The sequence below is a fragment of the Mustela nivalis genome, assembly GCF_964662115.1.
Source record: "Mustela nivalis genome assembly, chromosome: 6".
Taxonomy (NCBI): domain Eukaryota; kingdom Metazoa; phylum Chordata; class Mammalia; order Carnivora; family Mustelidae; genus Mustela; species Mustela nivalis.
This window is the reverse complement of record NC_139025.1, coordinates 78,189,388-78,216,974: the sequence shown is the minus strand read 5'-3', so window position 1 is coordinate 78,216,974 and position 27,587 is coordinate 78,189,388. Positions and strand designations below refer to the sequence as shown.

Below are 27,587 nucleotides of genomic sequence, written 5' to 3'. Positions count from 1 at the left end.
TTTCAGGTCAGTGACTCATATCCTTAGCTCCCCAAACCTAGGTTCTTTCTGGAATGTCCTTTCTGAACCAGCAAAAGCTTTCTTCATCGGCAGGGCCTGATTTTTTGAAGCCAGGAATTTATGAAGCTCAACCAGTGAGCGTATAACTCTTCCCCATCTTGGATATGCTACCAGTTCTCTTTAAGGCTTCCAACCAGCATGACTGAGTGAGACATGTCTCATGAGTCTCAGAAGGGAAAATAAGAAGCTGGAGTTAAATAACGAAAGCTGGCAGAGAGCAAGCCTCTGAAAAAATTCCTGTGCCAGAGAATACCATAAAAAAAAAAAAGCATACGTTGTAGATGATAGAATTTGATTTTTTTCCTTTTCTTGACTTTTAAATATTTTTACATACATTACATCATAGCAATAAGAGCAGAATAGGAAAGAAAGAAAATCACCCACCAACTCATCTTTCTAACAAATGAAGAATTTTTTTTTCTAGTTGCTGCCTATCTATATGCATAAACACCTACATGACAGTTTTTATTTATGTAACCTGGAGACTCTCAGGCCTATTGCACATTCAAGTGTCAGTCCACTCTGGAAATAAAGTAGGAAGAAATCACTGCCTACCTTCTACCCCCATTCTGGGGCCTTACTCAGCCTGAGGCACCCAGGAGGTCCAAAGGCCCATCACTGACCCTGGAACACAGCAGGGTTTCTCCACAAGACCTCAAATATCATTTAAATCCCTTTAAACAATAGCTGGAATCCTCATTTGGCGATCATATCAAATCCATACTTCCTTGCCAAACTATAGAGTTCTTGCATTATCTCAGCCTGTGGATAGAAGGTAGTATTAGTGATAGAAAAAAAAGGGTAATAATATTTTTAAAAAGGTATAAAAATCCTAAAAGGTATCAGTACATCCATGTAGTGATTTCATCCCCAGACCCATCAACACCAATGTCAACAAGAAACTACACGAAGTGTTTTTATTGTCTTACTTGGTTATAAAACCCTAGCCTCTTCCCCAGTCCTTCCACAATCCAAGTGGGCAGAATTCTTAAGGAAGAAAACTGTAGCAATTTTCAGCTTGTTGTTCCGGCTGACCCACTCCCTTTCTTTATGTGGACTTGTAACAGGCCGGCCATTCACCTGCCAGCTGACCTTGGGGTCTCTGGATTCCCAGCCATGCTGAGCCTGAACAGGTTATATTTCATAGGCTCTGAACTGGTCAAGGTCTCTGAAGGAGAAATAGTAGGAGCCATAGCCCCTAGCTGTCAAAAATAATGATCTGTTAAGGGTATCCACAATGACCCCTTATGAAGTAGTAATAGTAACAAGATGCCTACATCCATTGTGCCAGAAACGGTGATGATTCCTTTCCAGAAAGTATCTCATGAAATCTTTACAACAGTACATGAGGTAGGAATCAGTGTCCTTTTTTTTTTCCCCAGAAGGGGAAACTGAGATTTACATATCTCAGCTAGCTTCCATAAGAGCTATTAGAGTTAGAATGTGGCAAGACAGGAATTGGAACGCAGCAAACAGAGGAGCCTGTCTGTAAGGAGACCATGCTGTCTTGCTGATGAGAGGGCATGCAGGGACGTTAACAGCTTTGCTTTGGCGCTCAGGCCTGTTCGGTGCCCAGCTGGGCAAGGGCTCTTAAATGCTGCATCTTATCGCGTGTGCTCGGACTCTGACCATGACTGGAGTCACACTGTTGAGTTCTCATTCCAGCCTGAAAATGCCCTGGGGTAGAAAATAACCTTACACTTAGTTAACAATCATACTGGGACAGAGAGAGGAACTAAAGCTTCAGGGGAAAGGTCCTTCTGACAGGTTCATGCAGCAAGCACCAGGAAGTGGTTTGGGATGACCCAATCAGCTGGGATCAAAGACGAACGGCAGCTGCACTGCTCCAGAGACTCAGATGTCCGTATGTCTGGTAATATACTTTGCCAAGGGCACAAGAAAATCTATGGTCTCGGGGCGCCTGGGTGGCTCAGTGGGTTAGGCCGCTGCCTTCGGCTCAGGTCATGATCTCAGGGTCCTGGGATCGAGTCCCGCATCGGGCTCTCTGCTTGGCAGGGAGCCTGCTTCCTCCTCTCTCTCTCTCTCTGCCTGCCTCTCCATCTACTTGTGATTTCTCTCTGTCAAATAAATAAATAAAATCTTTAAAAAAAAAAAAAAAGAAAAAAAGAAAATCTATGGTCTCCTTCGCAGACGGTAAATGTATCTGTTCCAAAAGACGGGAAACCAGTGTGTTTGGAGGAGGAAAGGAGGGGGACAGAAAACACGCATCCAGGAAAAGAGAAAGGAGAGGAGAAATCAGAGCAGTAACTAAAGCAGGGACAGAGAGAGGCTGCAGGACGCAAAATGGGCATGGTAGGAACTCTTCCTTTTTCTCAGTCTGCCCATCGCCAAAACCCGAGGGCTGAACCATTGAGGACAGAGCGGAGGGGCACACACCTGCCCTGCCCCCATCACCCCACCTCACCAGGTCTCCCTGGCTTTCTCTCCAGCTCTTCCTCCCCCATTCTGCCATCCCTTCCTCTTTTCCACCTCTCCATGCTTTACTTTCTTTTCCTCTGCCCATTTTCTCATTCTGTAAACGCTCTGCTCAGAAGCATAGAGCGCTGAAAGGGCCGCCAGCCTTGGCTCTAGCCTGTGACTCCTGACTGTGTTGTTATCCTGGGAAATGAGGGGAGTGGGACATTTAAGTCCAAAGCATGCAGTGTTTCTGAGATCCCTGAGATCAGGTCCTGAGGCTTGGCAGTGGATAGCCCCGTAGCACTTCCAAAGGTGTAACTTGGTTCTGCACCTGCCTACTCCACCCGGGACCCCGTGACACCTTTGAAGTACGTCTTGTGTAACATCTTGCAGTTCCACTGCTGCAGGGGAAAGATGTTTGCTTGCTATGGGAGTCTGTTACTTAGTGCTATTAAGTGTTACTCCTTCCAAGATCTAGTTTGATGTTTTTGTGCCTTTGTGTTCTTGAAATTGTATGTTGGTATGATTAAGTTTGGACTTAGTTTCGAAGCATTAAAATCTTTGTTTTCTCACTAGAGGAAAGTCTGTTCTGAGGGAAATCTGCTTTATTCAGAGGGGAAAGATGCAATGCTACTATATAGAGAGATATCGGGTGGTAAAAGTCACTCTTTAGCACCGTTGGTAAGAGTGCTAGGCCATTTGTTCATTCAACACATAGTTAAATATGTCAGCAGTGATATCTACTCTAAATAAAATTAAAATTTGGTAAAGGGATAGTATATATAGGTGGGCTATGTTAGAATGGTTGGTCAGGGAAGACCTCACTGAAAAAGTGACGTTTAAGCAAAGCACTGAAAGGAGGGGAGTGAACCATGCAAACACTGGGGAAAGAATGTTTCAGAGAGAAAGGACAGCAAGTGCAAGGGGCCTGAGATAGAAATGAGCTCAATGAGCTAAAAGAACAACTAGTTCTAATTTGAAGGCCAATCAAATTAGAGTAGACTTTGGAGGAGAGCAGTATAGTTGCAGAGGTACATGAGCCTGTAAGGCTATAATAAATAATTTTTTAAAAGATTTTATTTCCTTATTTGACAGAGAGAGAGAGAGAAAGAGCACACAAGCAAGAGGAGCAGGAGAGGGAAAAGCCTGCTGAGCCTGATCTAGGACTCCATCCCAGGACCCTGAGCCGAAGGCAGACACTTAACCATCTGAACCACCCAGACGCCCCTGTAATAAATAATTTTGATTGGGTTGTAAATGTGAGGACGAATCATTGGAAGGATTTGTTTTAAAAAGATCACTTTACCCTCTGATTGAATAGTAGAGGAGAACTCAGGCAGAAGCAGGAAAGCAAGTCAGAAGACTATTAGGGTAGCCAAAGTAAGAGAGGATGGGGGTTCTCAGGTTTGGGATATATATTGTAGAGAGAAAAGGACTCGATGGATTCGGAAGTGGGTTGTGAGGGAAAGAGAAGATTCAAGATCACCTTTAGGCTTTTAGCTTGAGCAATGGGTAAGTGATAGAGCCATTTACCGAGATGAGAAAAGTTTGGGGAAAAGGCAGTAAATCCAGTGTTCAGTTTTATGAAGTTTGATATAAGTTTGAGATTGCCTAAGACACGCAAGTAGAGATGCCAAATAGGCAGTTGAGAGGTGACATTGACTGTGAAGTTGACTAAGACATACTTATTACCACCACTGCTGGTCAATAGTTAGACATTTGAATTTCAAAAAAGGATTTCACCTCCTATCTAGATCACTGAAGTTCACCCTACAGAGCCCTTCTCTCCATTTCAGTGCTCCTAGGGTGGGGAAGATGGGTATTAAATGAGATATTAAGGAATCACCTGGTTTATGGAGCTCACAATCAAATCTTCCAAGAGTGTCTCTTGAGCAATGACTATTTGACATTTCAAAGGGCCCCAACTAGAGAGATCATGTGCTCCTTTAAATGTCGTCCATAACCTAAACAGAACTCTGGCCTACAGGAGCAGCTGAGCATATGGAACACTCATTATGGATGAGTGTTCCATAATATCAGCGATCATTTTCAGGCATAGTAACCACTTTTGGAGGATGTGGTGAGTAACAGATTTAACAGTGTGGAGCATGGATTCTGCAGGGCACCTTGAAAGAACTAATACTATTCAAAGGACCATGCTGGATGGAAGCCCAAAACTCATGCCATAAGGTCACATTATGTGACATTAGATGATCTGGATTACTCACAGAACTCTAAAGCCCATGGACTGTATCGCATTGAGATTACATGCTTCCGGATACTTCAGAGTATTTAACAGGATTAGTAAATAGCCATGCACGCAAAAATGGAAGATTTTTCTCAGCCATGGCATTTCAAGAAGCAGTAAAGACTTTTCCCACTCTATTTTCTCATGAGGTGTCTTGCCAGAATTACCAAATAAGCCTGGACTTCTTTAACATTGCAACGTTCACACAGCTGAGCTTGCCAAGGCCTTCTTTGTGTAGATACTATCACTCATCCTTTATAGAGATAGAGTCTTCTGGGAAGGAACATAGAGACCTGGGGCAGAGCATGCGTGCCATTAGAAAAGTCTGGTCATAAAAGGTGTCAGCAGAAATCTCAAGGTATTTCCCAAGAGACTGAGAGCTTATAAAGTTCTTTCTAGCTTTGTCCTCTTTTAATTGGTTCAAGTCTGTTTGGCATCTTGTCCTTCAGAGGAGTTGCTTACCAGTCAGACCCTGTTATCGCACTCATTCATTTGAAAGCTAGGTGAGTGTATTTTGCTGTTAGAAAAACATAGAAAGAACTTGGTTATCTTATTAAACAAGGTCTCTTCAAATCAGTTGCATGTACCACAATGCTGTACGTCAGTCCTATGCCCAGACTCATTAACTGGGCCTATGCTGTGAATGGGCAAGGTTAGAGTTTTACTAAGTTTATTAAGTAGACCTTCATTAAGTTTCAGCAGTTAGTTAACACCATGTTATTTGCAAGTCCAGAGAATGAAGTTTGATATAAGGCTTGACCTAGCTCAAGACTCCCAGTGACTTATATTTTTCAAATTGAGGTAAAATTTACATAACATAAAATTAACCATATTAAAGTGTACAATTCAGGGGCACTTAGTATATTCACAATATGGTGCAACAATCACCTCTACCTAGTTCCAAACCATTTTCAACACCTCCAAAGGATACCACTCTCTGTTAAGCAGTCATTCCCCATTCCCCTCCTCCCCAGGCCCTGGAAACCACTGCCACTAAACTGTTATCCTATTCTGGATAGTTCATATAAATGGGATCGTATAATATGTGATATTTCATGTGTGGCTTTTTTCACTTCAAATGACTTATTATTGATGATGAGACTGCAGATCCCCAAAGACTCACCCTCCATCATCATTTCTGATATCTTTAGAATTTTCCCATGCTTGAGGGAGACCCTGGGTCTCCAGGCTTTCAGATTCTGTCCTCTATTAAAGAAATGCTTGAATGAGGCGTGGATGGGAAAACCTCAGGAAGTTCTAAGTCATTTTAACATATCAAGTATCTGAGACAAATAACACCCTCAGCATCTGGAGATTTTGGCAATGATGCAGTACATACGATCTTTGATGCACTTATTACAAAAACAGTTGCTCTGAAGAGAGTGTATAACGTGCTAGAGCCTAACGAAAGATGTATTTCCTGACTTCAAGCTTCCCATAGTCCACTGGAGGAAAAGAAAAGACAAATGATCAGACATTAAAATACAATGTAGTAAGGACTGTGACTCAGTTAAGCGCAGGGTACCACGGGCTCACATGTGAAAGTACCTGTTCCTATAGGAGATGTTGGAGGGCTACTCCTTATACTCCATCTTTCCTCCACAAAAGGCTGAGTCCTTGTGTTGCTAATGGAAAAGCAGGTTTTATACAACATGAGGTAATACTTTTCAGAATGTTTAATGGTTGTTGACTTTGGAGACCGTCCTAACTTATTGCATAAAGAGTGCTGTTGCCATGGGTACTTCTCCTTAGATTACTAGTGTTCTGCGTAGCCATTGATGCCAAGCAGCATTAAGGTACAAATTGCAAACTCAGGATAACATTCCTTATGGTATGGGACCGGACATTTATTGATTGACTCAGAAATCCTTGCTAGTATTGGAAGAATTATTTTCTACTTAAACTCTTCAACTATTTAAACTCACCACAGCTTTTGAGGGGACTCTATTCTAAGAATAATTATGTTCTGTCTCAGCCCTCTGCTACAGTCTTAAGTCTGCCCCCATTATTTGCAACATACATGCGTTACTACACATGGCCTTGCTGTCTTTGCTCAGGATCAGTCTCAAGCTGGATGGCCGCTAATGGTTATCACCATGTCTGTACCATTATGGACACACCCACTTTTATAATATTTAAATAAAAATAGCTCTTGGGTACCAGCCTCATCTCTCCTTGTCCTCAGAAATTTTAGGCTTCCCTTTCTCCTAGTTACTTCTGATTCTGATGTCCTGCTCCTGCTGAATTCTCAATCATTGCCCTGGGTCTCACCCGTTGTACTTACTGAATCTTTTCTGCACCACATCATCCCCATACTGGACACATTTGATCTCTCTACTCCCCAAAATGCTACTTATCAAAGCAATATCCAAATAATTAGAGACAACTGAAAATGTTCTAATGCAGGACAGTACACCAAATAACTTAAAATTGCATATTGTAGCCAGTTCCAAAGTCCCTTTGGCCATTTCTCTCACTTTTTTTTTTTAACCCACCTCTTTTTTCTCTCCCTTAATTTCCCTCAGAATTCAGATTTTCTCCCATTTTATTTTTATGCAGAGCCCCCCAGTTCATTCTGATGCATGCAAAACTTTGAGAAGCCTTGACTTAGGCAAACGTTGACTACACACAGTAAGTATGAATATGCAAATCTACTTCATCATATTTAATGGTTGCATGGGTTTCATTATTCCATACTCATGTGCATTTATGTTGTTTCTGATTTTAATATATGAATATACATCAGAAGAATACATGTAAAGATTAAAACAACCATGAGAAGATCTAGCTATTTTATTTTATGTTTAAAGATTTTATTTATTTATTTGAGATAAAGAGAGAGTGAGAGAGAGCACAAGCAGAGGGAGCAACAGGCAGAGGGAGAAGCAGGCTCTCCACTGAGCAGGGAGTCTGATTCAGGGCTTCATCCCAGGACCCCAGGATCATGACCTGAGGTGAAGACAGACACTTAACTGACTGAGCCACTCAGGTGCCCCAAGATTTAGCTATTTTAGATGAAATTTTAAAAGTTCCTTCAGTGTTGGAATATTGTTTAACAAGAAATACAAATTGGAAAAGAGAATGTTCGGTAAGCTAGCAAAGGGAGGGAGCTATGCATTCTCCATAGAAGACATGGAGCTCACTGTGGTGGGTGAGAAACTCTATAAGGTTAGGGGCTATGTCTGATTTGTTTACTTTCATATGCCCAGTTCCTTGAACAGCACCTGACACCTGAACAGCTTAGTAAGTATTTCATGAATGAAAGGATTAAGTAAGTGCTGCTGAGTCTGAAATTGTATAGGTCAAGTCCTTTTGGACTATCCAGGACTGTAACTGAGACCCTACTTCATGCCCCAGAACTTGTCTGCCTCTGGGAGATGCCCACGACAACACCATAGTGAGAAGCCAAGAGTGCCTATCAGCACTCCTTTCTTCCGAAAGACCTTACCTTTCACCCATCAGTGAGCAGGTTCAGCAGTCTGGTTCTACACCAACTAAGTCATGGAAGGTACCAAGCAATTATTGTTACTTTTTATTTAGTTTTAATAACGGTATAGTTTCATGCAATAAACTGAAAAGAGCCAAAGAAAGAATAATGGCATAATAATCACGGTTGACCCTTGAACAATGTGGGAGGTTAGGGTTGCCAACCCACAGCACAGTCAAAATTCTGGGTATAACTTTTGAGTCCCTAAAAACTTACCTCTTAGTAGGCTACTGTTGACCAGAAGCTTTACCAATAACATAAATAATTGATTGACATATATTTTGTATGTTCTGTGTATTATATACTGTGTTCTTACAATAAAGTAAGGTAGAGAAATGAAAATGTTATTAAGAAAATCATAAGGAAAAGAAAGTACATTGACAGTACTGTACTGTATTTATCAGAAAAAAATCCATGTACAAGTGGACCCATGCAATTCAAGCCCATGTTGTTCAAGGGTCAACTGTATATATATATATATATATATATATATATATATATATATATTTATATATATATATTCATACATATATATAACTATATATATATAAAATACAAATACATAAATATATATATTTAAAAACATATATGAAATTTATATATATCAAATAATATATTTAAAAATCATCAGGATGGGAAATTTGAAGAGTGGGGTACAAATGAAAGAAGATGGGCCATCAGCTGGTAATTAGGGAAGCTGAATGGTAAGTAGGAACTCATAATTAATATACTGAATATATATTTATAAAGAATAGTGTAATGATTATATCATTCTCTCTTGTTAAAAAAGTTCTTCAAGTCATCAGCAGGTGCTGTCCTAGTAACCACATGCTGATTCTCCCACCTGTACACCAACTCCTGGATATATGTCTCTTGTTCCCTTTTGTACAGCAAAGCACATTCTGAATCACAGTCCTTATATTTTAATGCACTGAATACCATCAATCATTTCTTCTCTTCCCTATATCATCAATCTCTACCTCTTTTCCAGATTATTTGGTCTCAGTCTTTTTTTTTTTTTTTTTAAGATTTTGTTTATTTATTTGAGAGAGAGAGAGGGAGAATGAGAGAGAGAACATGAGAGGGAAGAGGTCAGCAGGAGAAGCAGACTCCCTGCCAAGCAGAGAACCCAATGTAGGACTCGATCCGGGAACTCCAGGTTCACAACCTGAGCTGAAGGCAGTTGCTTAACCATCTAAGCCACCCAGGGACCCTTGCCCTCCATCTTTTAATATAACTTAAATGTCTCCAATATTAAAGATCAAACAAACATATACCCTTCAATTCAGACACCTCCTTCGGTAATTGCCCTATTTTATTCTGTTCCAGAACCTCCAAACTTACCGAAAGTTGCCTATTTTTCTCTTTATATTTCTTGACTTCTCTTTCAATCTACTCTGGTGTGGCTCTTTCCTCATTCATCAAGAATGATGGATATCACAAAATTCAATGTGCATATTTCAGCTGTTAAAATAACAACTTCAGCCCAGATAGTCTTCTTCTTCAGAGAGACTCATCTCCCAAACTTTGGTGACATCTCCATTTAGATATTCCATGGTTGCCCCAAACTCAGCACGGTCCAAATAGAACTCATGGTCTCTCTCCAAACTTGTGGTCCTTCATTTTGGTGAACCACCAATAATTATCCAAACAAAAAAACATACGAACCATGTCTTTTTATTTTTAAAACGGCTTTATTGAGGTGTAAGAGATATACCTCAAAAAATACACACATTTATCTGATCTGCTTTTCTGTCACTATAGGTTAGTTTGAAATTTTTATTTATTTTATTTATTTTTTTAAAAGATTTTATTTATTTATTTGACAGACAGAGATCACAAGCACGCAGAGAGGCAGGCAGAGAGGAGGCTGGGGAACCAGGCTCCCTGCTAAGCAGAGAGCTCGATGCGGGACTCAATCCCAGAACCCTGAGATCATGACCTGAGCCAAAGGCAGAGGCTTAACCCACTGAGCCACCCAGGCACCCCTCGTTTGAGGTTTTTAGAATCTTATGGAAATGGGATCATATAGCATGACTCTTTAATCTGGCTTTTTTTTAGTCAGCATAACTATTTTGAAATTCATCCATGTGTTATGTGTATTAATAGTTCCTCCCTTTTCATTAGTGAGTAGCATGCCATTTTATTTTAGGTCATAATTTGTTTATTTATTCCCCTGCTGCTGGCCATTTGGGTCGTTTTCAGTTTTGGGCTCTTATAAATAAAACTGGTATAAACATTCATGTACATATGGACATATGCTTTCATTTTTCTTGGTCCAGTTTCTATGAGGGGAATGTCTGGGTTGTATGATAGGTTTTATTTTTAAATTTATTTTAAAGAATTTATTTATTTGAGAGAGAGAGAGAGAGATATCAAGAGAGTGAACGAGAGAGAGAGCATGAGCAGGGGAGAGGGGCAGGGAGAGAGGGAGAAGAAGACACCCTGCTGAGCAGGGAGCCTAATGCAGGGCTTGAGTCCAGGGCTCTGGGATCATGACTTAAGCCTAATTAAGACAGACGCTCAACCAACTGAGCCACCCAGGCTCCCCTGGTAGGTGTGTTTTAATTTTATTAGTATTATTTATTATTTATTTATTACTGGGAGAGGACTTTTTAATTTTAATTTTTAAAGAAACTTCTGACTTTCTATAGCAGACATGATTGACTACCTGCCCAACATCTCACCCTCTGCTTCCTACTCTTCATTGTCTTCTCACTGTCAGAGGCTGAAAGGTAACATGTGCTTTCCCAGCACCCTTTGGAGCTGCAGCTGGGTACATGGCTCCACCTGGCCCAGGGACCTGAAGGGAAGTCGACTGGAGGTGTGGGATAGGAATGTACCAGAAAGATCCTTTGCCACTTCTGTGTTGATACCCCTTCCCACAGAGGGGAGGGTTCAGAGAAGCAAGTGGTCACACCCCCTTGAGCCTGCAGCCTCCTTCCACATGAGCCTCTGGGTACCCAGGGCCCTGAATTCCCTATTCTCACTAGCCCAAGCGCCTCCACAGCTTTAGAAGGTTTCTTTTCCTTCTGCCCCCTGATGGCAGACTGCTGCTGGCCTGCTCCTCCCTAGACCCCAACAGGGGTGGCCATTTGCGGAAGGAGATGCTCTGAGGGGTCCACACCCATGTGGGTAAGGTCTCAAATGGTGAGGGATGTGGTATGCAGTGGAGAGTGTTGGGAAGGCTCCCTTTGCACCCTTGCCCAGAAAAAGTTAGAGATAGGATACTCAGGTCTGCCTGTGACACTAGAAAGTTCAGCAGACATTCTGGGACCATGAGGCCTACAGCATCAGAATGCTGAGGACAATCCTTAATGGCACCTTGGAGCTCCAAACCTTCCCAAGCCGCGTGGCCCCTGGTTTATGTCACTTCTAGTTAAGTCCTTTGTTTCTAGAGGCTCAAAGCATCCTGACTGATACTCTCCATTTCTTTCTCGATTCTTTCAGTAATCACACTTTTACTCCCCTGTCCTTAAGAATGCTCAAATCTATCCACTTCTCTTAACCTATCTGTTACGACAATGTTATAGCAGGACACTGTTATCTGATTACTGCAGATCCTGAAGGTTCTGCTCATGGTACAACAGCTAAGTACGTCTTTCATGGAGTCACCGCGTTCAAATCCCAGCTTGCTCCTTACCACCTTAGTGGCTTCTCTGTGCTTCAGTCAAAAGTACTTTCCTGCCAAGATTGTCGTGAGCGTTAAATGCAATTAAAGAAAAAATGTCGAGCATTGAGCACAGTTCCTGGTTTTACAAAAAATATTTGTTACGTTTCTTTTTCAATATCCCCATAATTTGCTTGCGTTGGTTGTGTGGTTTTTTTTTTTTTTTTTTTTTTTTTTTCGGAAAACCTTTCCTGGACATTTCCATATCTAGTTAAATCCTGCTTGTTTTTAAATTTCAGTTGAGGAGCCAGCTCCTTCAGGAAAAGTTTCTTGATTAACTTACACTTCTACTTTTCTTCCCAGAGAACAGCTGCTTTACCTCGCCAAAGTACTCTATCATGATGCTTATCACACTTGGGGTTATTATTATTATTATTATTATTATTACTATGGTCCTGAATCCACAGTAGTTAATGATGAACTCTTTGAAGGCAAAGATGTTATCTTTAGTATTGAAAAACTTTGCTGCCATGAAGTCCCAAGAGGAGACAAGTGTTAGTTAAAACTAGGAGATTGACATACTGATACTGTAGGATTCCAATGAATAATGAAATCTGGAAAAGGCAATGCTATAGAAAGAGGAAAATGATCAGTAGTTGCCACTGATTTGAGAGGATGAAGGGATAAGTAGATAGAGCACAGAGGATCTTTAGGGCAGTGAAAGTACTCTAGTGCATAGTGTATGGTGGGTATATGTCATTGTATATTTCTGGAAACCCACAGAGTATACAACATCGAGAATGACCTTAATGCAAGTGATTGATTTTGGCTCATAATAATGTATCAATGTAGGCTCATCGATTGTAAACAGATGCACCACTCTGGCACAGGATGTTGATAAGTTGGGGAGGCTATCATGTGCGTGAGAAGAAGATACATGGAAACTCTCTGTACTTTCCAACTCAATTTTGCTGAACCTAAAACTGCTCTTTAAAAAAAGTACACACACTCCCACACACATGAGGCGCCTGAGCAGATCTCATGAAGTGAGTCAGTTTGACACGCATGCCTCCTGCGTGCGCGATGTTGGAGATGTCACCGTGCAGAAATGAAATCATTACTGCCTTTGTGGAAGCAGACATTAAACAAACATGATTATGCAAACTATCCCTTATTTACCATTTAAGAAATGCTATGGAGCACAGATCTTCCCCGAGAAAGTACAACTAGACAGGGAGAAGTTAATCCAACAAAAAGGCTATTTAAAGGACCTAAGGACCAAAATGAGCCGTGGGTTCCAGGAGCATGCGGCAGAGAGGAGAGTAGGTATAGGCAGGCCAGACTAGTTGGGACATGGTGAGCTAAGAAGATGAGACTGAGGAGGCGAGTGAAAGGCAGACCATATAGAGCTCAAAGCCATGATTAGGGTTAGGAGCTGGGGCCCAAGGGCAGTGGGAAGCCATCAAAAGAGAGAGAGAGGGACGCCTGGGTGGCTCAGTTGGTTAAGCGGCTGCCTTCGGCTCAGGTCATGATCCCAGCGTCCTGGGATTGAGTCCCACATCGGGCTCCTTGCTTGGCAGGGAGCCTGCTTCTCCCTCTGCCTTTGCCTGCCACTCTGTCTGCCTGTGCTTGCTCTCGCTTCTCTCTCTATGACAAAAGAGAGAGAGATGGGGCGCCTGGGTGGCTCAGTGGGTTAAGCTGCTGCCTTCGGCTCAGGTCATGATCTCAGGGTCCTGGGATCGAGTCCCGCATCAGGCTCTCTGATCTTTAAAAAAAAAAAAAAAGAGAGAGAGAGAGATGGTCAGATTGGAATTTAAGGGAAAAAAAAAATCTCTCTGGCTTCTGCATTAGCGAATGGATCAGAAGGGATCATCTTAAAGTGACTGGACCAGAAAAGAGAGAATGTCATAGTCCAAGGGAGGATGAACCTATAGCAAATGTGACCTACTTAGCTCCTTGTGGATGTGCACCATGTGGGCATGAGGGACACGGATAGTGGAGGGAGACAGTGGAGAAGAGGAAAAGTGTGTGGAAAGGAAGGAAATGTAAGCAGGCAGTTAACAGAGAGACAAAGCTGAATATATTGACATAGATCATAAAATAGAATGCTTTTAAATAATATTGCTTTCATATCAATGATAAGTAATAAGAGCATACCCATACCCATAGCTGGTATTTATTGAGTAATTACTTTGTGCCAGGCTTTTTGATAACTTTGCACACATATTAATGCATTTCATCTTTTTTTCTGGTTATCTGTTGCTTAGTAACAAATCAGCCTAAAACTTAGTGCTTAAAACAACTACGGTATATATATTTTGCTTCCAAATCTGTGGCTTGGGAAGGGCTTGCAGGTTGGGGGAAGCCTGCCACTACTCTACTGGGGCTGCTCGGTGTGAGAGCTAGAATCTCTGAAGCCTGCTCACTCCCACGCCTGCAGTGGCTCCCACCTGTGTGCCCCAAATCTATGCCTACTCTTCTGTTGTTGGACTCAGACTGCTCTACTGTAGTGTATTTGCTTGCATGTCCGATTCTCTGCTAGACTTGGAGCTCCTTCCAAACACAAAACATGTCTTATTTATCTTTGCATCACCTCTTTTGGGGGTGTCATCCCCACAGTGGGTGCTCCATAAAAGTTTATTGAAAAAGGAACAAATGGGGCACCTGGGTGGCTTAGTTGGTTAAGTGTCTGCCTTTGGCTCAGGTCATGATCCCAGGATCCTGGGATCAAGTCCTGCATTAACTCCTTGCTCAGCAGGGAGTCTGCTTTTAACCTCTGTCCCTCCTTGTGCTCGCTCTCTCTCTCTCTTGCAAAAATAAGTAAATTAAAAAAAAAAAAAACTTAAAAAAGTGAAAAGGGAACAAATGAATGAATTCTCATCCCCACTAACAGAATATTTGCTTTTACCAAATCCTGGTAGGAAACTATCCATTTCCCCTTTGAACACTCCTGGCAACTGGAATTTTTATAGCTTTGCATGGCTACAACTTTATTGGGAAGTTTTTATTTATCTGTAGCCCATATCTCCTTTTGTATGACTTTTACTCAGTGCTTCTAGTTTGGGCTTGTAGAACTTCATGCAATGAGCCTAAGCTAACTTCCCCGTGACATCCATCCCTTCAGTGATAAATATCAAATCACATCTAAATCCACTCTGAGCTCAATACCTCATTTCCTATCATTGTTTATCACGGATATGTTTTTGGTGGTGACCTCACTCTTAGATAGTTATTGGAGTTCATAGAGATCCAGGACAAAATGCCTGGACAAATATTAATGATGAGCCTGTGGACACAAAGGAATGAAAGGGATAGAGAACCATTCGGAGACCATCATAAGAGGACCGCCAAAAGGAAGTGCAGGATGGAACTGAGAGGTGAGGACCCGGATGGGATTTGAGGACAACATCCTTTCATGGTCCTTCCCTGGGCAGGTTGATCTTGGTGAAAAGCAGATGGAGAATGTCTGAGAAGGTAATCTGAGATACGGATCGAAAATGGGGAAGGAAAAACAGGAAGAGTGGAGACTCATTTGAAACCCAGTTTCTTGTTTTAGGAGAGAAACCCACTTCTCTCGTAAAATACTGTTTCTTGAAGCATACTTTATTGATCATCTTCATAAGAACCCCATAATCTGCTGGTGAATATACAGTCCTCAAGCTCGGCCCTACGCATCCTGAATGTATATCCTTCACAAACTCCAAAGTAGTTCTTAAATACACAGAGAATCTTGTTTTAAGGGCTGGGGTAAGATGGCAACCACTCATAAGATGGGCAACCACTCGTACTCAGATTCAGGACTTTTTCAAACTATTTCAGAAATCTTCAGATATTTCTTTGAAATATAAAAAGTCCCAGCTCGGGGCACTTGGGTGGCTCAGTGGGTTAAAGCCTCTGCCTTCGCCTCGGGTCATGATCCCAGGGTCCTGGGATCGAGCCCCGCATCGGGCTCTCTGCTCAGCGGGGGGCCTGCTTCCCCCTCTCTCTCTGCCTGCCTTTCTGCCTACTTGTGATCTCTGTCAAATAAATAAATAAAATCTTTAACAAAAAAAAAAAAAAAAAAAAAAAAGAAAGAAAGAAAAAGAAAGAAAAAAGTCCCAGTTCATGTGTTTAGTCTGTGCACGTTCCATCCCTTAGGTCCTCATCCCAAGCCCTAAGGGCCTGAAAAAAAAAAAAAAAAACCAACAATAAAAAAGAGCTGCCTTGTCAAAAGATCCTATTACAATAACTCTTAGAGAAAGGCCTCCCACCCCTCAGCCCCCCACCTCCAGGAAAAGAGCAGTTGAAGAGTTCAAACCCATGCTACATTCTTTCTATTCTCTTTCCTCAGCTTTCTTAAATTCTTTCCTTTCTTTTCTACTGATAGATTTTAAGATAGATTTTCCAATGAATTTTTAGTTAAATAATGAATGGAATGCGTCAAGTATAGCTTTAGCAGACATAGATTTTATGCTTAGAATAAGAGAGAAGCTAAAATGGAATTTATCTAAAATATGTTTTTGCTCTTTGGGGAAATATTTTAAGAACACTTACTGAGTGTCCTGAGGAAATATCAGTGCACATGTTCTCCCTCCTCCTCCTATCTGTGCACAATTTTTATGAAATTTTAACACATGAAAATCTACCATTACTAGACAAAAATATAATGGCTGGTTTTTCACATGTGAAAGAATTCTTGCTCTAATACAATGATTTTACAATAGCATTTCTTCGAATAGAAGGCTTTGCGTTTTAGTCTCTTTCCTCCAACTATTAAAGCACTTATTTATAGAGCAGAAGGAATATCAGTGAAAAACGTATTCTTTTAATGAAATAGGGCCAAGAGATGAACAGTCTGAAAGGGGAAGAAAGCATTAGTGATAATTACGGCAAAAGTCTTCAGAAAAAGAAAAAAGTGGACTCAAAGTGGATTCACTAAAGCTCTTCATAAGCACTGCTTTAAAAGTAACAGAGTTGGGGCGCCTGGGTGGCTCAGTGGATTAAAGCCTCTGCTTTCAACTCAGGTCATGATCCCAGGGTTCTGGGATTGAGCCCCACATTGGGTTCTCTGCTCAGTAGGGAGCCCGTTTCCCTCCCTCTCTCTTGCCTGCCTCTTGCCTACTTGTGATCTCTGTCAAATAAATAAATCAAATCTTAAAAAAAAAAAGTAACAGAGTCTATGGGGGCACCTGGGTGGCTCGGTCAGTTAAGCTTCTACCTTCGGCTCAGGTGGTGGTCTCTTGGTCCTGAAATTAAGCCTCTTGTAGACCAGCTCCCTGCTGGGCAGGGAGTAAGCTTCTCCCTTTCCCTCCCGCTCACGCACGCTTGCTCTCTCTCTCTCAACTAAATAATTAAAATCTTACAAAAGAAAAAAAAAAATCTAAAAAAGAAGGAACACAAACTATGATGCTCACTCATTGACTCCTAAAATATTTATTGTGATCATCTACAACGTGACTGCTGGGGATAAAGAGGTAGCCAAGGCAGGCACAACTCCTCTCTTCGAGACCGAGCTCCAAAGCAACCAAGGGCCAAGGTATTTAATTACAATTGCAATGAATTCTCTAAAGGAGAAATGCAAAATGCATTTTAATGCAAAATAAATTTATCATCCTTTGAACGTTAAGTTGAGGTTAAACCAAAAGGAGGAAACATTTAAAACTTTTTTCAAGCTTCAATTTGGACTTAACTTCTTTGCTTCAAAATTTCGAGAGTTGTTTAGAAGACTGGCCTTCTAAAACATGCATTGTGTGCCAACGCGTTTCTAGTTTCCTACACGCTCCTTCTTTGAGAGCAAGGAAATTCACATTTATTGAGCACTGATTCTGTAGGAGAAATTGGACCCATTTTGCCCAATAATCCAAAATGTGTGTGTCACTATGCTCTCAGGGAGAAAACTGAGGCTCAGAGAGATGAAATAATTTGTTTCAAGTCAGCAGAACCTATTTTAGCTAGAAAGTGGAGGAGGGGAGAGGGTGACAGATAAAAGGCTAATTTCACTGACAATCGGGCTATTGTTAGCACAGCTAATGGGTTGAGCCAAAGCCATTGGAACCAACAGAATGCTGCCTTTTTATCAAAAGTAAACGCTGGTCCATAGATGAAAGAACTACAACGGAGGTTCTTGAGAAAGGAACAGCAGTTGAGATTTTATGTGAAATATAGCTGGTAATAAAATTAGGTTGTACTAAAATGCATGAAAGAGACTGAACATTGCGTTTCAAGCACTTTGTTGAGATGTTTGTTTTACCTTCAGCAAAGTTTGTAATAGATAACAAGGTAAGATAACAGAGAATTTATTTTGTCAAATGGAAAAAAATTGCACAACGTCAATTTACACAACGATTTAAAGCTTTTGATTTTAAGCAAGAAGCAAAGGAAAGAGCTAAAGTAGTTGGATCAGAGAAATCTTAGGAAACCAGAGGCAAGATTTGTCAACAGGCAGTAATGTGGGAAATTGAGATTTGCTTCCTTCAGGAGAATAATCGGTTGTAATAAGAGAAAACAACAAACACTGAGATTAGTAAAATTCTCATCTGGTCTGTGCTACATCTGCCCAATAAAGTCCAGATGCCAGCTAGTCCAAAGAGTTAGATTTTAGTAAGTCCCAAAGCAGCTGGTGAGAATCAACATTTAATTCATTCTAAATTCAACCCCCTCAGGGCCTCATCACTCAAGGTGGCCTGGCAAGAAAGTGGAAGGTGGGAGCAGAGAAGCTACGGTCTGTGGTGGAGAGACATTGAAATTTGCCTTGAGTTTTTATTCTCCACCAAATGGTCATCCTATTTATTTAATTTGCAGCCCACTTATCAATGTAATCAATGTAACTAAGGACAAACTAAGTTTACATTTATGTGCAAGGCAATATTTATAGATTCTAAATAATACTATAGATCTAAATAATACTATAGATGATATTCAATAATGCTATTCTGTTCATCTGGTTACAAAACATTCTCTTCAATGATATTTTTGGTAGTAAATTACCTCTCAAAAGCATCTCTTTCTGTAATATAAATGTCTGATTTTGATGAACTCTTCACCATTAAAATAGCAATGCCTGGTCGCTCTTCCCCTTTGTCCACTAAATATCTCAGTCACCTCCTCATGAAAAGCAAATCTAAACTCTTAAACCATTCACCAAATAAAATAATTTTCTAAAAGTCCAGACAATTAAAAGAGAAAATTACTTGAGATTAATTTGTTATATAGGACATAGCCTACTTTCCCCTGTGCATTTAAGATGTTTTAATACATTTAATTTATTTACTAGATAGTGAGTCAAGTCTGTTTAGCCTCTAGTTCCTATCAACTCTAGCAATTCACCCAGAATAATAGAATCCTAGTTTAATAAAATAAGATGTATATTCTTTTAAATATACATGGCTTATATTTATAAATAAATGAATTTGAGTTTGTATGTCTACTGTTCTTTTTTCTTTCCTTTTAACACAGACTCTCCCAATTGCCTTTTCTATCGACAATCCTACTTCTACAAAAAACACAGAGAGAGCTGAAGGAGGAGATCATTCATTTTGGATTTTTAAAGATTGTCAGTTCCCAGAAAGCAGGAGCCTATATATTTTTAAAATAAATGTCCATGAATAAAAATGCGTCTTTGAGATCAGTCAGAACTCTTTCTACTTTGTATGTAATGACAAATAGATTTAAAATTATTTATCAACTTATTCCTCCAGAAAGACTTCTAGGCAACTGACAAAAACATATAATACCCATGATAGGGGCACCTGGTGGCTCAGTCAGTTGGGTACTGCCTTCGGCATGGGTCATGATCCCCTGGGTCCTGGGATCGGGTCTGTGGTGGGCTCCCTGCTTGGCAGGAAGCCTGCTTCTCCCTCTCTTTCTGCCTGCAGCTCACCCTCTTATGCTCTCTTTTTCCCTCAGTCCAATAAATAAATAAAACCTTAAAAAAAAAATACCCATGATAGAGTTGTAACAAAGACGTATAGTTAAACCAACCAACCAACAAACAAAAAAAGACAAGACTCCCCATGAGATTAATGCACATGCCTTCCCTATTCTACATACTTGCTAGAGGTGGGCTGCAAACACAACTCTGATCTTTCTGGCAGTGAAGAGACGTGGTCAGTAACATGATTCACAGAATCTGTGAAAAACTGGTCTTTCATTCAGGTGAAGCCCAGACATTCAGACCTGCCTGAGAGGCTGACTCCTCACTTCACACACATGTGATTGGTTGACCAACAGGATCACACTTAGCACTGGGACAAACTGATGGTCCAAGGCCTAACATTCTGTGTCATGGTGGCACAGTTGGACATGAGGTGGGATGTGAGACCATGGTAGCATAACTGGGGAGAGTGTTTCAAGCACATTTCACCAAAACCACAAAAACAAACATACCACAATTCTCCATAAACCCCCATAAAAGGCTAACTTTGAGCAGTCCCTTCTGGATTCAGTTTTTTACCAAAGGTGTATCTGGTAGAAGTCATTTGATGAATATAGTTACATTTAAGGCAGAACTCTCTCTCAGGAGAGTTCTTTATCAACGTGGAGGACCTTGGCTAAACAGTAGTTGGCAGCTCTTGGCTCCATGACCCTCTCATTTCCTCTGGCAAAAGAACCAGTTTCTATGGGATTAGAGAAGATTTAATCTTCCACTTTCCTAGTTGGGTGCTGAAGGAAGAACGCTCCCACACTCTGAAATGGGTACTGGGAAATTGCGTGGTTACTGGGTAAGTTAGTGTTAAACCCACACTCAGAAAGACAGAACGTGTACAAACTGGAGGCCCGAAGAATGGGGAGAGACAAGAAACTGAGGAGAGTTACAATCACAGGCATTGTGTTGGGCTCAATGCTCTGTGCCTCTGTGGTGCTTGGTGTAACAGATTTTGTGGGGGTGCTGTGAAAAAGCTTTTCTTCCTCCAAAATAATTAAATAAAAAGGAGGATGCTCTGGAACGCTGCATAACTCCAGGGAATTTGTCTGCTCTGGGGAAAAAAAAAGGCTGAAAATAGGACATTGAATAGGATATGACTTATGAAATGTTGAAGATTTTCTTAAATTCCACTTGAAGGAATTTGCAAAATCCTCAGTCTGCGATTTTAAACAATGCATTCAAGTAGGATGGACACACGCCTTTCAGGTTTGTTTGTTTGTGTTTTTTTTTTTTTTTTTTAGATTTTATTTGTTTGTTTGACAGACAGAAATCACAAGTAGGCAGAGAGGCAGGCAAGGGGTAGGGAGCAAGCTCCCCGCTGAGCAGAGAGCCCTATGTGGGGGTCGATCCCAGGACCCTGGGATCATGACCTGAGCTTAAGGTAGAGGTTTTAACCCACTGAGCCACCCAGGCACCCCAACCTTTCAGGTTTTTTTGTTTAAAGTGATGGCTCATGGGTATAAAGTCAGGAATGGCCTAATACCATAGGGTAAAGACCGAAAGGAATAGGAAAGAATTTTTTCTTTTTACAAAATGTCAAAGGCCTAACCAGAATATACATTATTTATATACAAAAAGTTATATATAATCATTATGTATATCACATTAAGTAAAAAGAGAATAATTGAATATACAACAGAATTTCTATACGGTTTGCTTGTTTTGAGTACACAAATGTATGGTGATGACCTCTGATGGCTCTAGAGGGAAGGATTTTAGAACTTCACTTCTTTGTATTGTGTATTTTAATTAATTAATTAATTATGTGCACATGTATTAGATGGATGGATGTATTAGGAAGATGGTATTACTTTTTCCTTCCTGTATGTTTGGGTGGGAAAGCATTGTTTTTAAAGAATTCAAAGAGATAATGTACATGGTTATGTTTTTCCAGTAGTAAAAATACCATCCCTAGTACAAAGTATTTTAAACTGTGTCATGTGCTGCTTTGGGTTGGTCGGTTTCTTACATGGATTTCTTAGATTCATAAAACTGAGTATGGCTTTGTTGTGAAACAAATATTCTTTTGGAGTCCAAAAGAAAACCTGTATGTAGGTTTTTCCTTAATAATACACACACAAGGGGTGCCTGGGTGGCTTAGTGGGTTAAGCCACTGCCTTCGGTTCAGGTCATGATCTCAGGGTCCTGGGATCGAGTCCCGCTCCCTGCTTCCCTCTCTCTCTCTGCCTGCCTCTCCATCTACTTGTGATTTCTCTCTGTCAAATAAATACATAAAATTTTAAAAACAAAACAAAACAAACAAACAAAAAAAAAACCTTAAGAAGGATTATAAATGTTTGGCCAGTTTTTTTTTTGTTAAGAATTTTATCAAATTAACTATATACTTTGATTTTAGTTTGTTATAATTTAGTGATATGTTAGCAATAAGCCTTAGACCATTTTCAGGAGTTTACTTACTCAAGTATATTTTGAGGCAGCCATTACCTGGCCTTCAGTTATAAGGGAAAGAAATTATTTCTCATCATACCCCATGTCTACCTCCCACTGATCTAGTTCTAACTTCTGGAACAAGGCCAATTCTTGTTTTTCTGAGTAGACGTTAAATTATTTGAAAACGGCTATTTCCTCCTCCCTAAGTCTTCTCTTGTTTAAGCTAAGAATTCCAAGTGATACAACTTTTTTTTTAACTCAAATGTAAGATTTTATAGCAAACCCTGTTAAATTTCACTGTATTATTCTCATCAATTAATTTGCTCTGTGAAGATATCCAAATATTTATTCTGGGATCCAAGACATTAAAAGCCTCTCCAAATTCATGTCTTCCTGCCTTGAAATACACTGGAAAAACATTTAAGAATTATAAAAGTGGAAGTCATCTTCACTTTCCAGTTTATGAATAATCAAAAGAGGATGGTAAAGATAAGATTTACTGAATCTGTATTTAAAATTTCTCATGTGGGGCGCCTGGGTGGCTCAGTGGGTTAAGCCGCTGCCTTCGGCTCAGGTCATGATCTCAGGGTCCTGGGATCGAGTCCCGCATCGGGCTCTCTGCTCGGCAGGGAGCCTGCTTCCCTCTCTCTCTCTCTCTCTCTCTCTCTCTCTGCCTGCCTCTCCATCTACTTGTGATTTCTCTCTGTCAAATAAATAAATAAAATCTTAAAAATAAAATAAAATAAAATTTCTCATGTGGACCCATTAGAAGTATTTAACTATTAAAAAAAATGTTACATGAAATAGTCAAATATATTTGTATATACATGTTTTCAAAGTACCTGAACCATATTTTTTATTCTAATAAGATAATTTACACAGTGACAGATGTTATACTGTACAAAAATATTTTGAATAATCAGATTAAGCTCATGAATTAGAGATGATTTCTTTTCTTAAAACTTTATAAACACTACATTGGTTAGTCGGAATAATAAAAGAAATTCTATTTTCTAGGGATACAAATTTAATTCTAAACAGTCAGGCTGTATCATGGCTTTAATATTAGACCTTCATCTTTCCTTCAGTTGTGAAGAATATGTTTTAGGGTTTTACCAAACAACACTAATATACTTTTTGCAGGAATAGTTTAGGCTAAATCTTCCTATTTAAAAAAAAATTTTTAAAATAAGGGGGTTCACATGCCTGGCTGGCTGAGTCGGATGAGCGTGTGACACTTGACTTGTGAGTTCAAACCCCATGTTGAGTGTAGAGATTATTAAAAAAATAAATAAAATAAAATAAGGGGGTTAGCTTAAGTAACTTCTAAGGCTACTTCAAGTTTTTTTAAATAAATTTTTTAATCCAGTAGAGAAATATTCTCTTATCCCTTGAACTATACCTTCAGTAGAGAGTTCATGTATACCACGCCCTTAAAAAACACTTAAATGATTGCTCTTCAATTTTCAGTTTCTGTGTAGACATGCGTCATTCAGCAGTTGTCCATGAATATTTAGTTCTACCTCAGCAAAAGATCAGAAAGATCTGTAAAACTCTTCAGCGGAATAATACAACCTTTCTGATTCTCAGAATGAAAACATTTGTTTTCATGTGGCTGCTATAGTTGGATTTTGATCATGTTCTGTAAGACACACCTCCAATGTGCTAGAAAACATACTGCTGAAGCTGTAGGGGACTTGGCAGCTCTGCGGGGATGAATACAGGAAGCAGAGTGAGGAGACTCCTAAGGCACTAGTGTTCTCTTTCCAAGGCTCTTGGACCCTGGCCACACCTTCCAGCCTGGTTCTCCCCAAGCCACTGGGGTCTTTTTCATGTACATCCCCACCTCACTTCCAGTGACCATGTGGGCCCCCTTTGTCTTCCCTGGACTAATGCTTCCTTCCTTGGATCACACCCTGACACGAAGCGGTCAGAGAGTGGGCCAGGGTCTTCCCCAGCCCTGACTTTGAAATAAGGTCTGTTTATATTAATCAACCCGACAACAATCCTTGGAATAGCTAATGTTACGCTGACCACCTAGCATTTCATGTTTGCTACTTTTAGAGGAGAGTGGGTTTGTACCCTGATGACTGAAAGTAAGAGTGAACCAGGGATTACTTAACTAGCCTGATCTGCCTGAGCCCTGACTCCACCAGCATTTAGCATCCAACCCCAAGGCCTCAGATCTGGCCTGGTCCCAGCAGGCCAGGATCTGGCTCTCCTCTGAATCCAGGCAGCCCTGGGAAGAGAAATCCAGATTTGGATCAGATTTGTTTCAAAGGAATCATGAAGGGGAGATGATGACAGGGCACTCTTAAGCCTTCTTTAGAAAGGCCTGGCACAGGGCCACAAGGTAGGATATAGGACATCTGATCCCAGATCTGGAAAGGTTATTGTTTCTCTGGGCATTACTTTCTCATTTGAGAAATAACAGGTCAATTAGGTAATTTTCTAGACCCCATCCATTGCATCACCTGTTCTTTTTAAGTAGGTCTGAAACCACCTGTCAGCCTGAGAATGGAATAAATCACCTTGCACCATACCATACCTTTCCCAATGCGGATCACATGGCCAACAAGAGGGAGCATAAGGTGACACCAGTCTTCAGGTCAAGTTAGTTATGGTGCCAGGTAAAGGCTTTTATTTGTGTTTATATTTTTGTATCTGTATTATTTTGCTGTTCTCATTACAGATAAGGCACAGTTGAATTCATATCAGCTGATCTGGTACAGAATATCTCTTTAAGAGGAAAGAGATCGGCTGCCAGTGTTTGGGATTTTCACAAAGAAAATATTTTGAAGTAGAAGAAGCTAAGATGAGAAAAGAGAAAGCAGGTTGTCCTATGTAGATTATAATCTCAAGTTGATTTTTTTTTTTTTTTGCATACAGTTAAAACAAACAAAAACTCCAAATCAGAACAGAAAAGGATAACTTTGTGTGCTCTGTTTCCTCCCTCTTCCCTCGGTTACATCTTTCCTCCTCTTTCAGCCCTCACTTAAAACTCTTGAGTTTTCATATTTCCTGGAACTCCTTTAGTCACAGGGGGAAAAAAAAAAAGGCAGGTCTCCTAGAGGAAGTTCTTTAAACAGAAGTAGAGGTGGTGTTGTCCTTCCCAGAGTAATTCATCATTAAAAACCACGGAATAATATCTCTTGATAGGTAAGAAAATAGAAAGCAAATCAGAGAAAAATCACTTTTACTCTCCTTTCTCTCACACTGCTGTTAGCATTTTAATTTCTTCTCAACTTCTTCCTTTGCACAGGTTTTTCCTATGTGGTTGTAATGATATAGTATGTAGATTCCATATCTTTTTTTTCTGTGTTTTCACATAGCCTTTAATGGGCTGTGTGCTACCCTCTCAGGAGCAAATGACAGGTTTTTTTTTTAACAACCATTCCTCCAAGCTGAGGTTCCCAGGTCCTTTGAGGTCTGGATGAAGCAATGGAATGACAGAGAGGAATTACTGCTCAGTGGCAAGACCTTATGTGCACTGGGAAGCATGAGGTAGAGATTTTGAAATGAGTAGAAGTTCACAGGTCAGATCCTCTAGATGTTAACAGGGAGCTCATCATAAGGAAATTCTTTTTCTTTTTTGTTTAATTTCAGACTTTACTGTGATATAACTCACATGCCATAGAATTTGGCTATTTAAAAGGTACAGTAGTTTTTTATGATAGTCACAGTGTTTGCATAGCCATCACCATAGTGAATTTTAGAGTATTAATGGTCGATTTCTATGAGGGATGAGAAAATGAAGACCTTTATCCCACATAGAATCTGAAATGAGTTTCCATGTTTAATTAGTTTTACAATCATTTATTTAAAACAGTGTTTTTCAAACCAAGGTGGTGCATTAGTAATACCTTCAAACTCTGTTGCTTCTGAGCCTGGACAGGTGGGAGGGTTAACAGGTTCCATTGCAGAGGCATATGCCCTTTTGGCCAGTGTGAGAGAGCAGATAGCAAGTCGTCTTTGCCCTAGGGTCAGGCTTACTTTTGGGTTCCCATTGCTGGTGTTGTGTTTTGATCTACCTTACATTCAGGAGTCAGGAGTGCTGATAACTTCCTCTTCCTCTTCTTCTTTCTTCTTTTTAAATAGGCTCCACACTGGACATGGGGCTCAAACTCACGACCCCAAGATCAAGAACCACATGCTCGCCAATGGAGCCATCCAGGCACCCCAAGATGACTTCTTTCTCTTTGGGTCTCTGTTGGTTTCCAGTCCCCAGCTTACTCCTGATTCTCAGTAATCCATTGACACCCAGGTATCTGCTTAGTTCCCTGGCCTCCTGGCTGGGGTTCTTGGACACACTCCTGACTTCTAGCTGCACTGGAGTCCTCATCCCCCAGGTACAGGTTCCAGCCCCTGACACCGCTTGGCCCTCTCCCCACCCTGATCAGTTTCAGCTGTTGCCACCCACACCCAATTTTGAAATCACGAGTGATTATCTGCACATAAGCAGGACGCTCTTTTTTTTTTTTTTTTAAGATTTTATTTATTTATTTGACAGAGAGAGATCACAAGTAGATGGAGAGGCAGGCAGAGAGAGAGAGAGGGAAGCAGGCTCCCTGCTGAGCAGAGAGCCCGATGCGGGACTCAATCCCAGGACCCTGAGATCATGACCCGAGCCAAAGGCAGCGGCTTAACCCACTGAGCCACCCAGGCGCCCCCAGGACACTCTCTTTAACTGAGGATAAAGAAGTCCGTGTTTCAAAGGTCATTGCTTCCAAATTCAAGAATTGTAAGATCTATGAAGAACCGGAGATAAACTAGATGAAAAAAACAAGCCTTAGTGATTCTTTTTTGGTACAAAGATGTTTCACATGTTATTTATAAAATTGAAATATCCAGCAATTCGTTTGTAGTTGAACGAATTAAGATGTAGCTTCAAGATGAAATATTGCCCAGCTATTGATATTGATATTTAGTAAAAGTCTTTAATGATGAGGCTAATGCTTTTAATATAATGTTTATTGAAAATCAGGATAAAATTACATATAAAGAATCTCAATTATGTAAAATACACATAGGGATTTAAGCAAAATATTGTATCTTGATAGTTACTCTTTTCTATACTTTGTAAAATGAGAATGTCTTCCTTTTATTTTTTTTTCAAGATTTTATTTATTTATTTATTTGAGGATGGGGAGGGGCAGAAGGAGTGGGAGAAGCAGACTCCCTGCTGAGTGTGGAGACTGATGCCTGCTCAAAGTGGGCTGGATCCCAGCACCCAAAGATCATGACCTGAACTGAAGTCGGATGTTTAACAGACTGAGCCACCCAGACACCCCTGTATTCCTTTTATAATCAGAAAAAGGGTATATAAACTTTTTAAAAAATAACTTTATTGAAGTGTATTTTACATATAAAATTTATTCATTGCAAGTATACAATTCACTGATTTTTAGTAACTTTACCAAGTGGTGCAATCATCACCACGAATCAGTTTTAGATCCAATAAGATCTTTCA

The 27,587-nt window shown here is 40.4% G+C and overlaps 1 long non-coding RNA gene across 2 annotated transcripts; it reads left to right on the top strand.

Annotated features, from left to right (window-relative positions):
- Positions 1-1,753: 1,753 nt before the first annotated feature.
- On the top strand, positions 1,754-26,575 carry LOC309867531. 2 transcript variants are annotated; one of them, XR_014313226.1, is made up of 3 exons: positions 1,754-1,933; positions 24,609-24,747; positions 26,216-26,575. It is a non-coding gene; the product is annotated as an uncharacterized lncRNA (long non-coding RNA). The 2 variants fall into 2 exon arrangements; XR_014313227.1 differs by lacking the exon at positions 1,754-1,933 and adding an exon at positions 20,803-20,932.
- Positions 26,576-27,587: the final 1,012 nt, after the last annotated feature.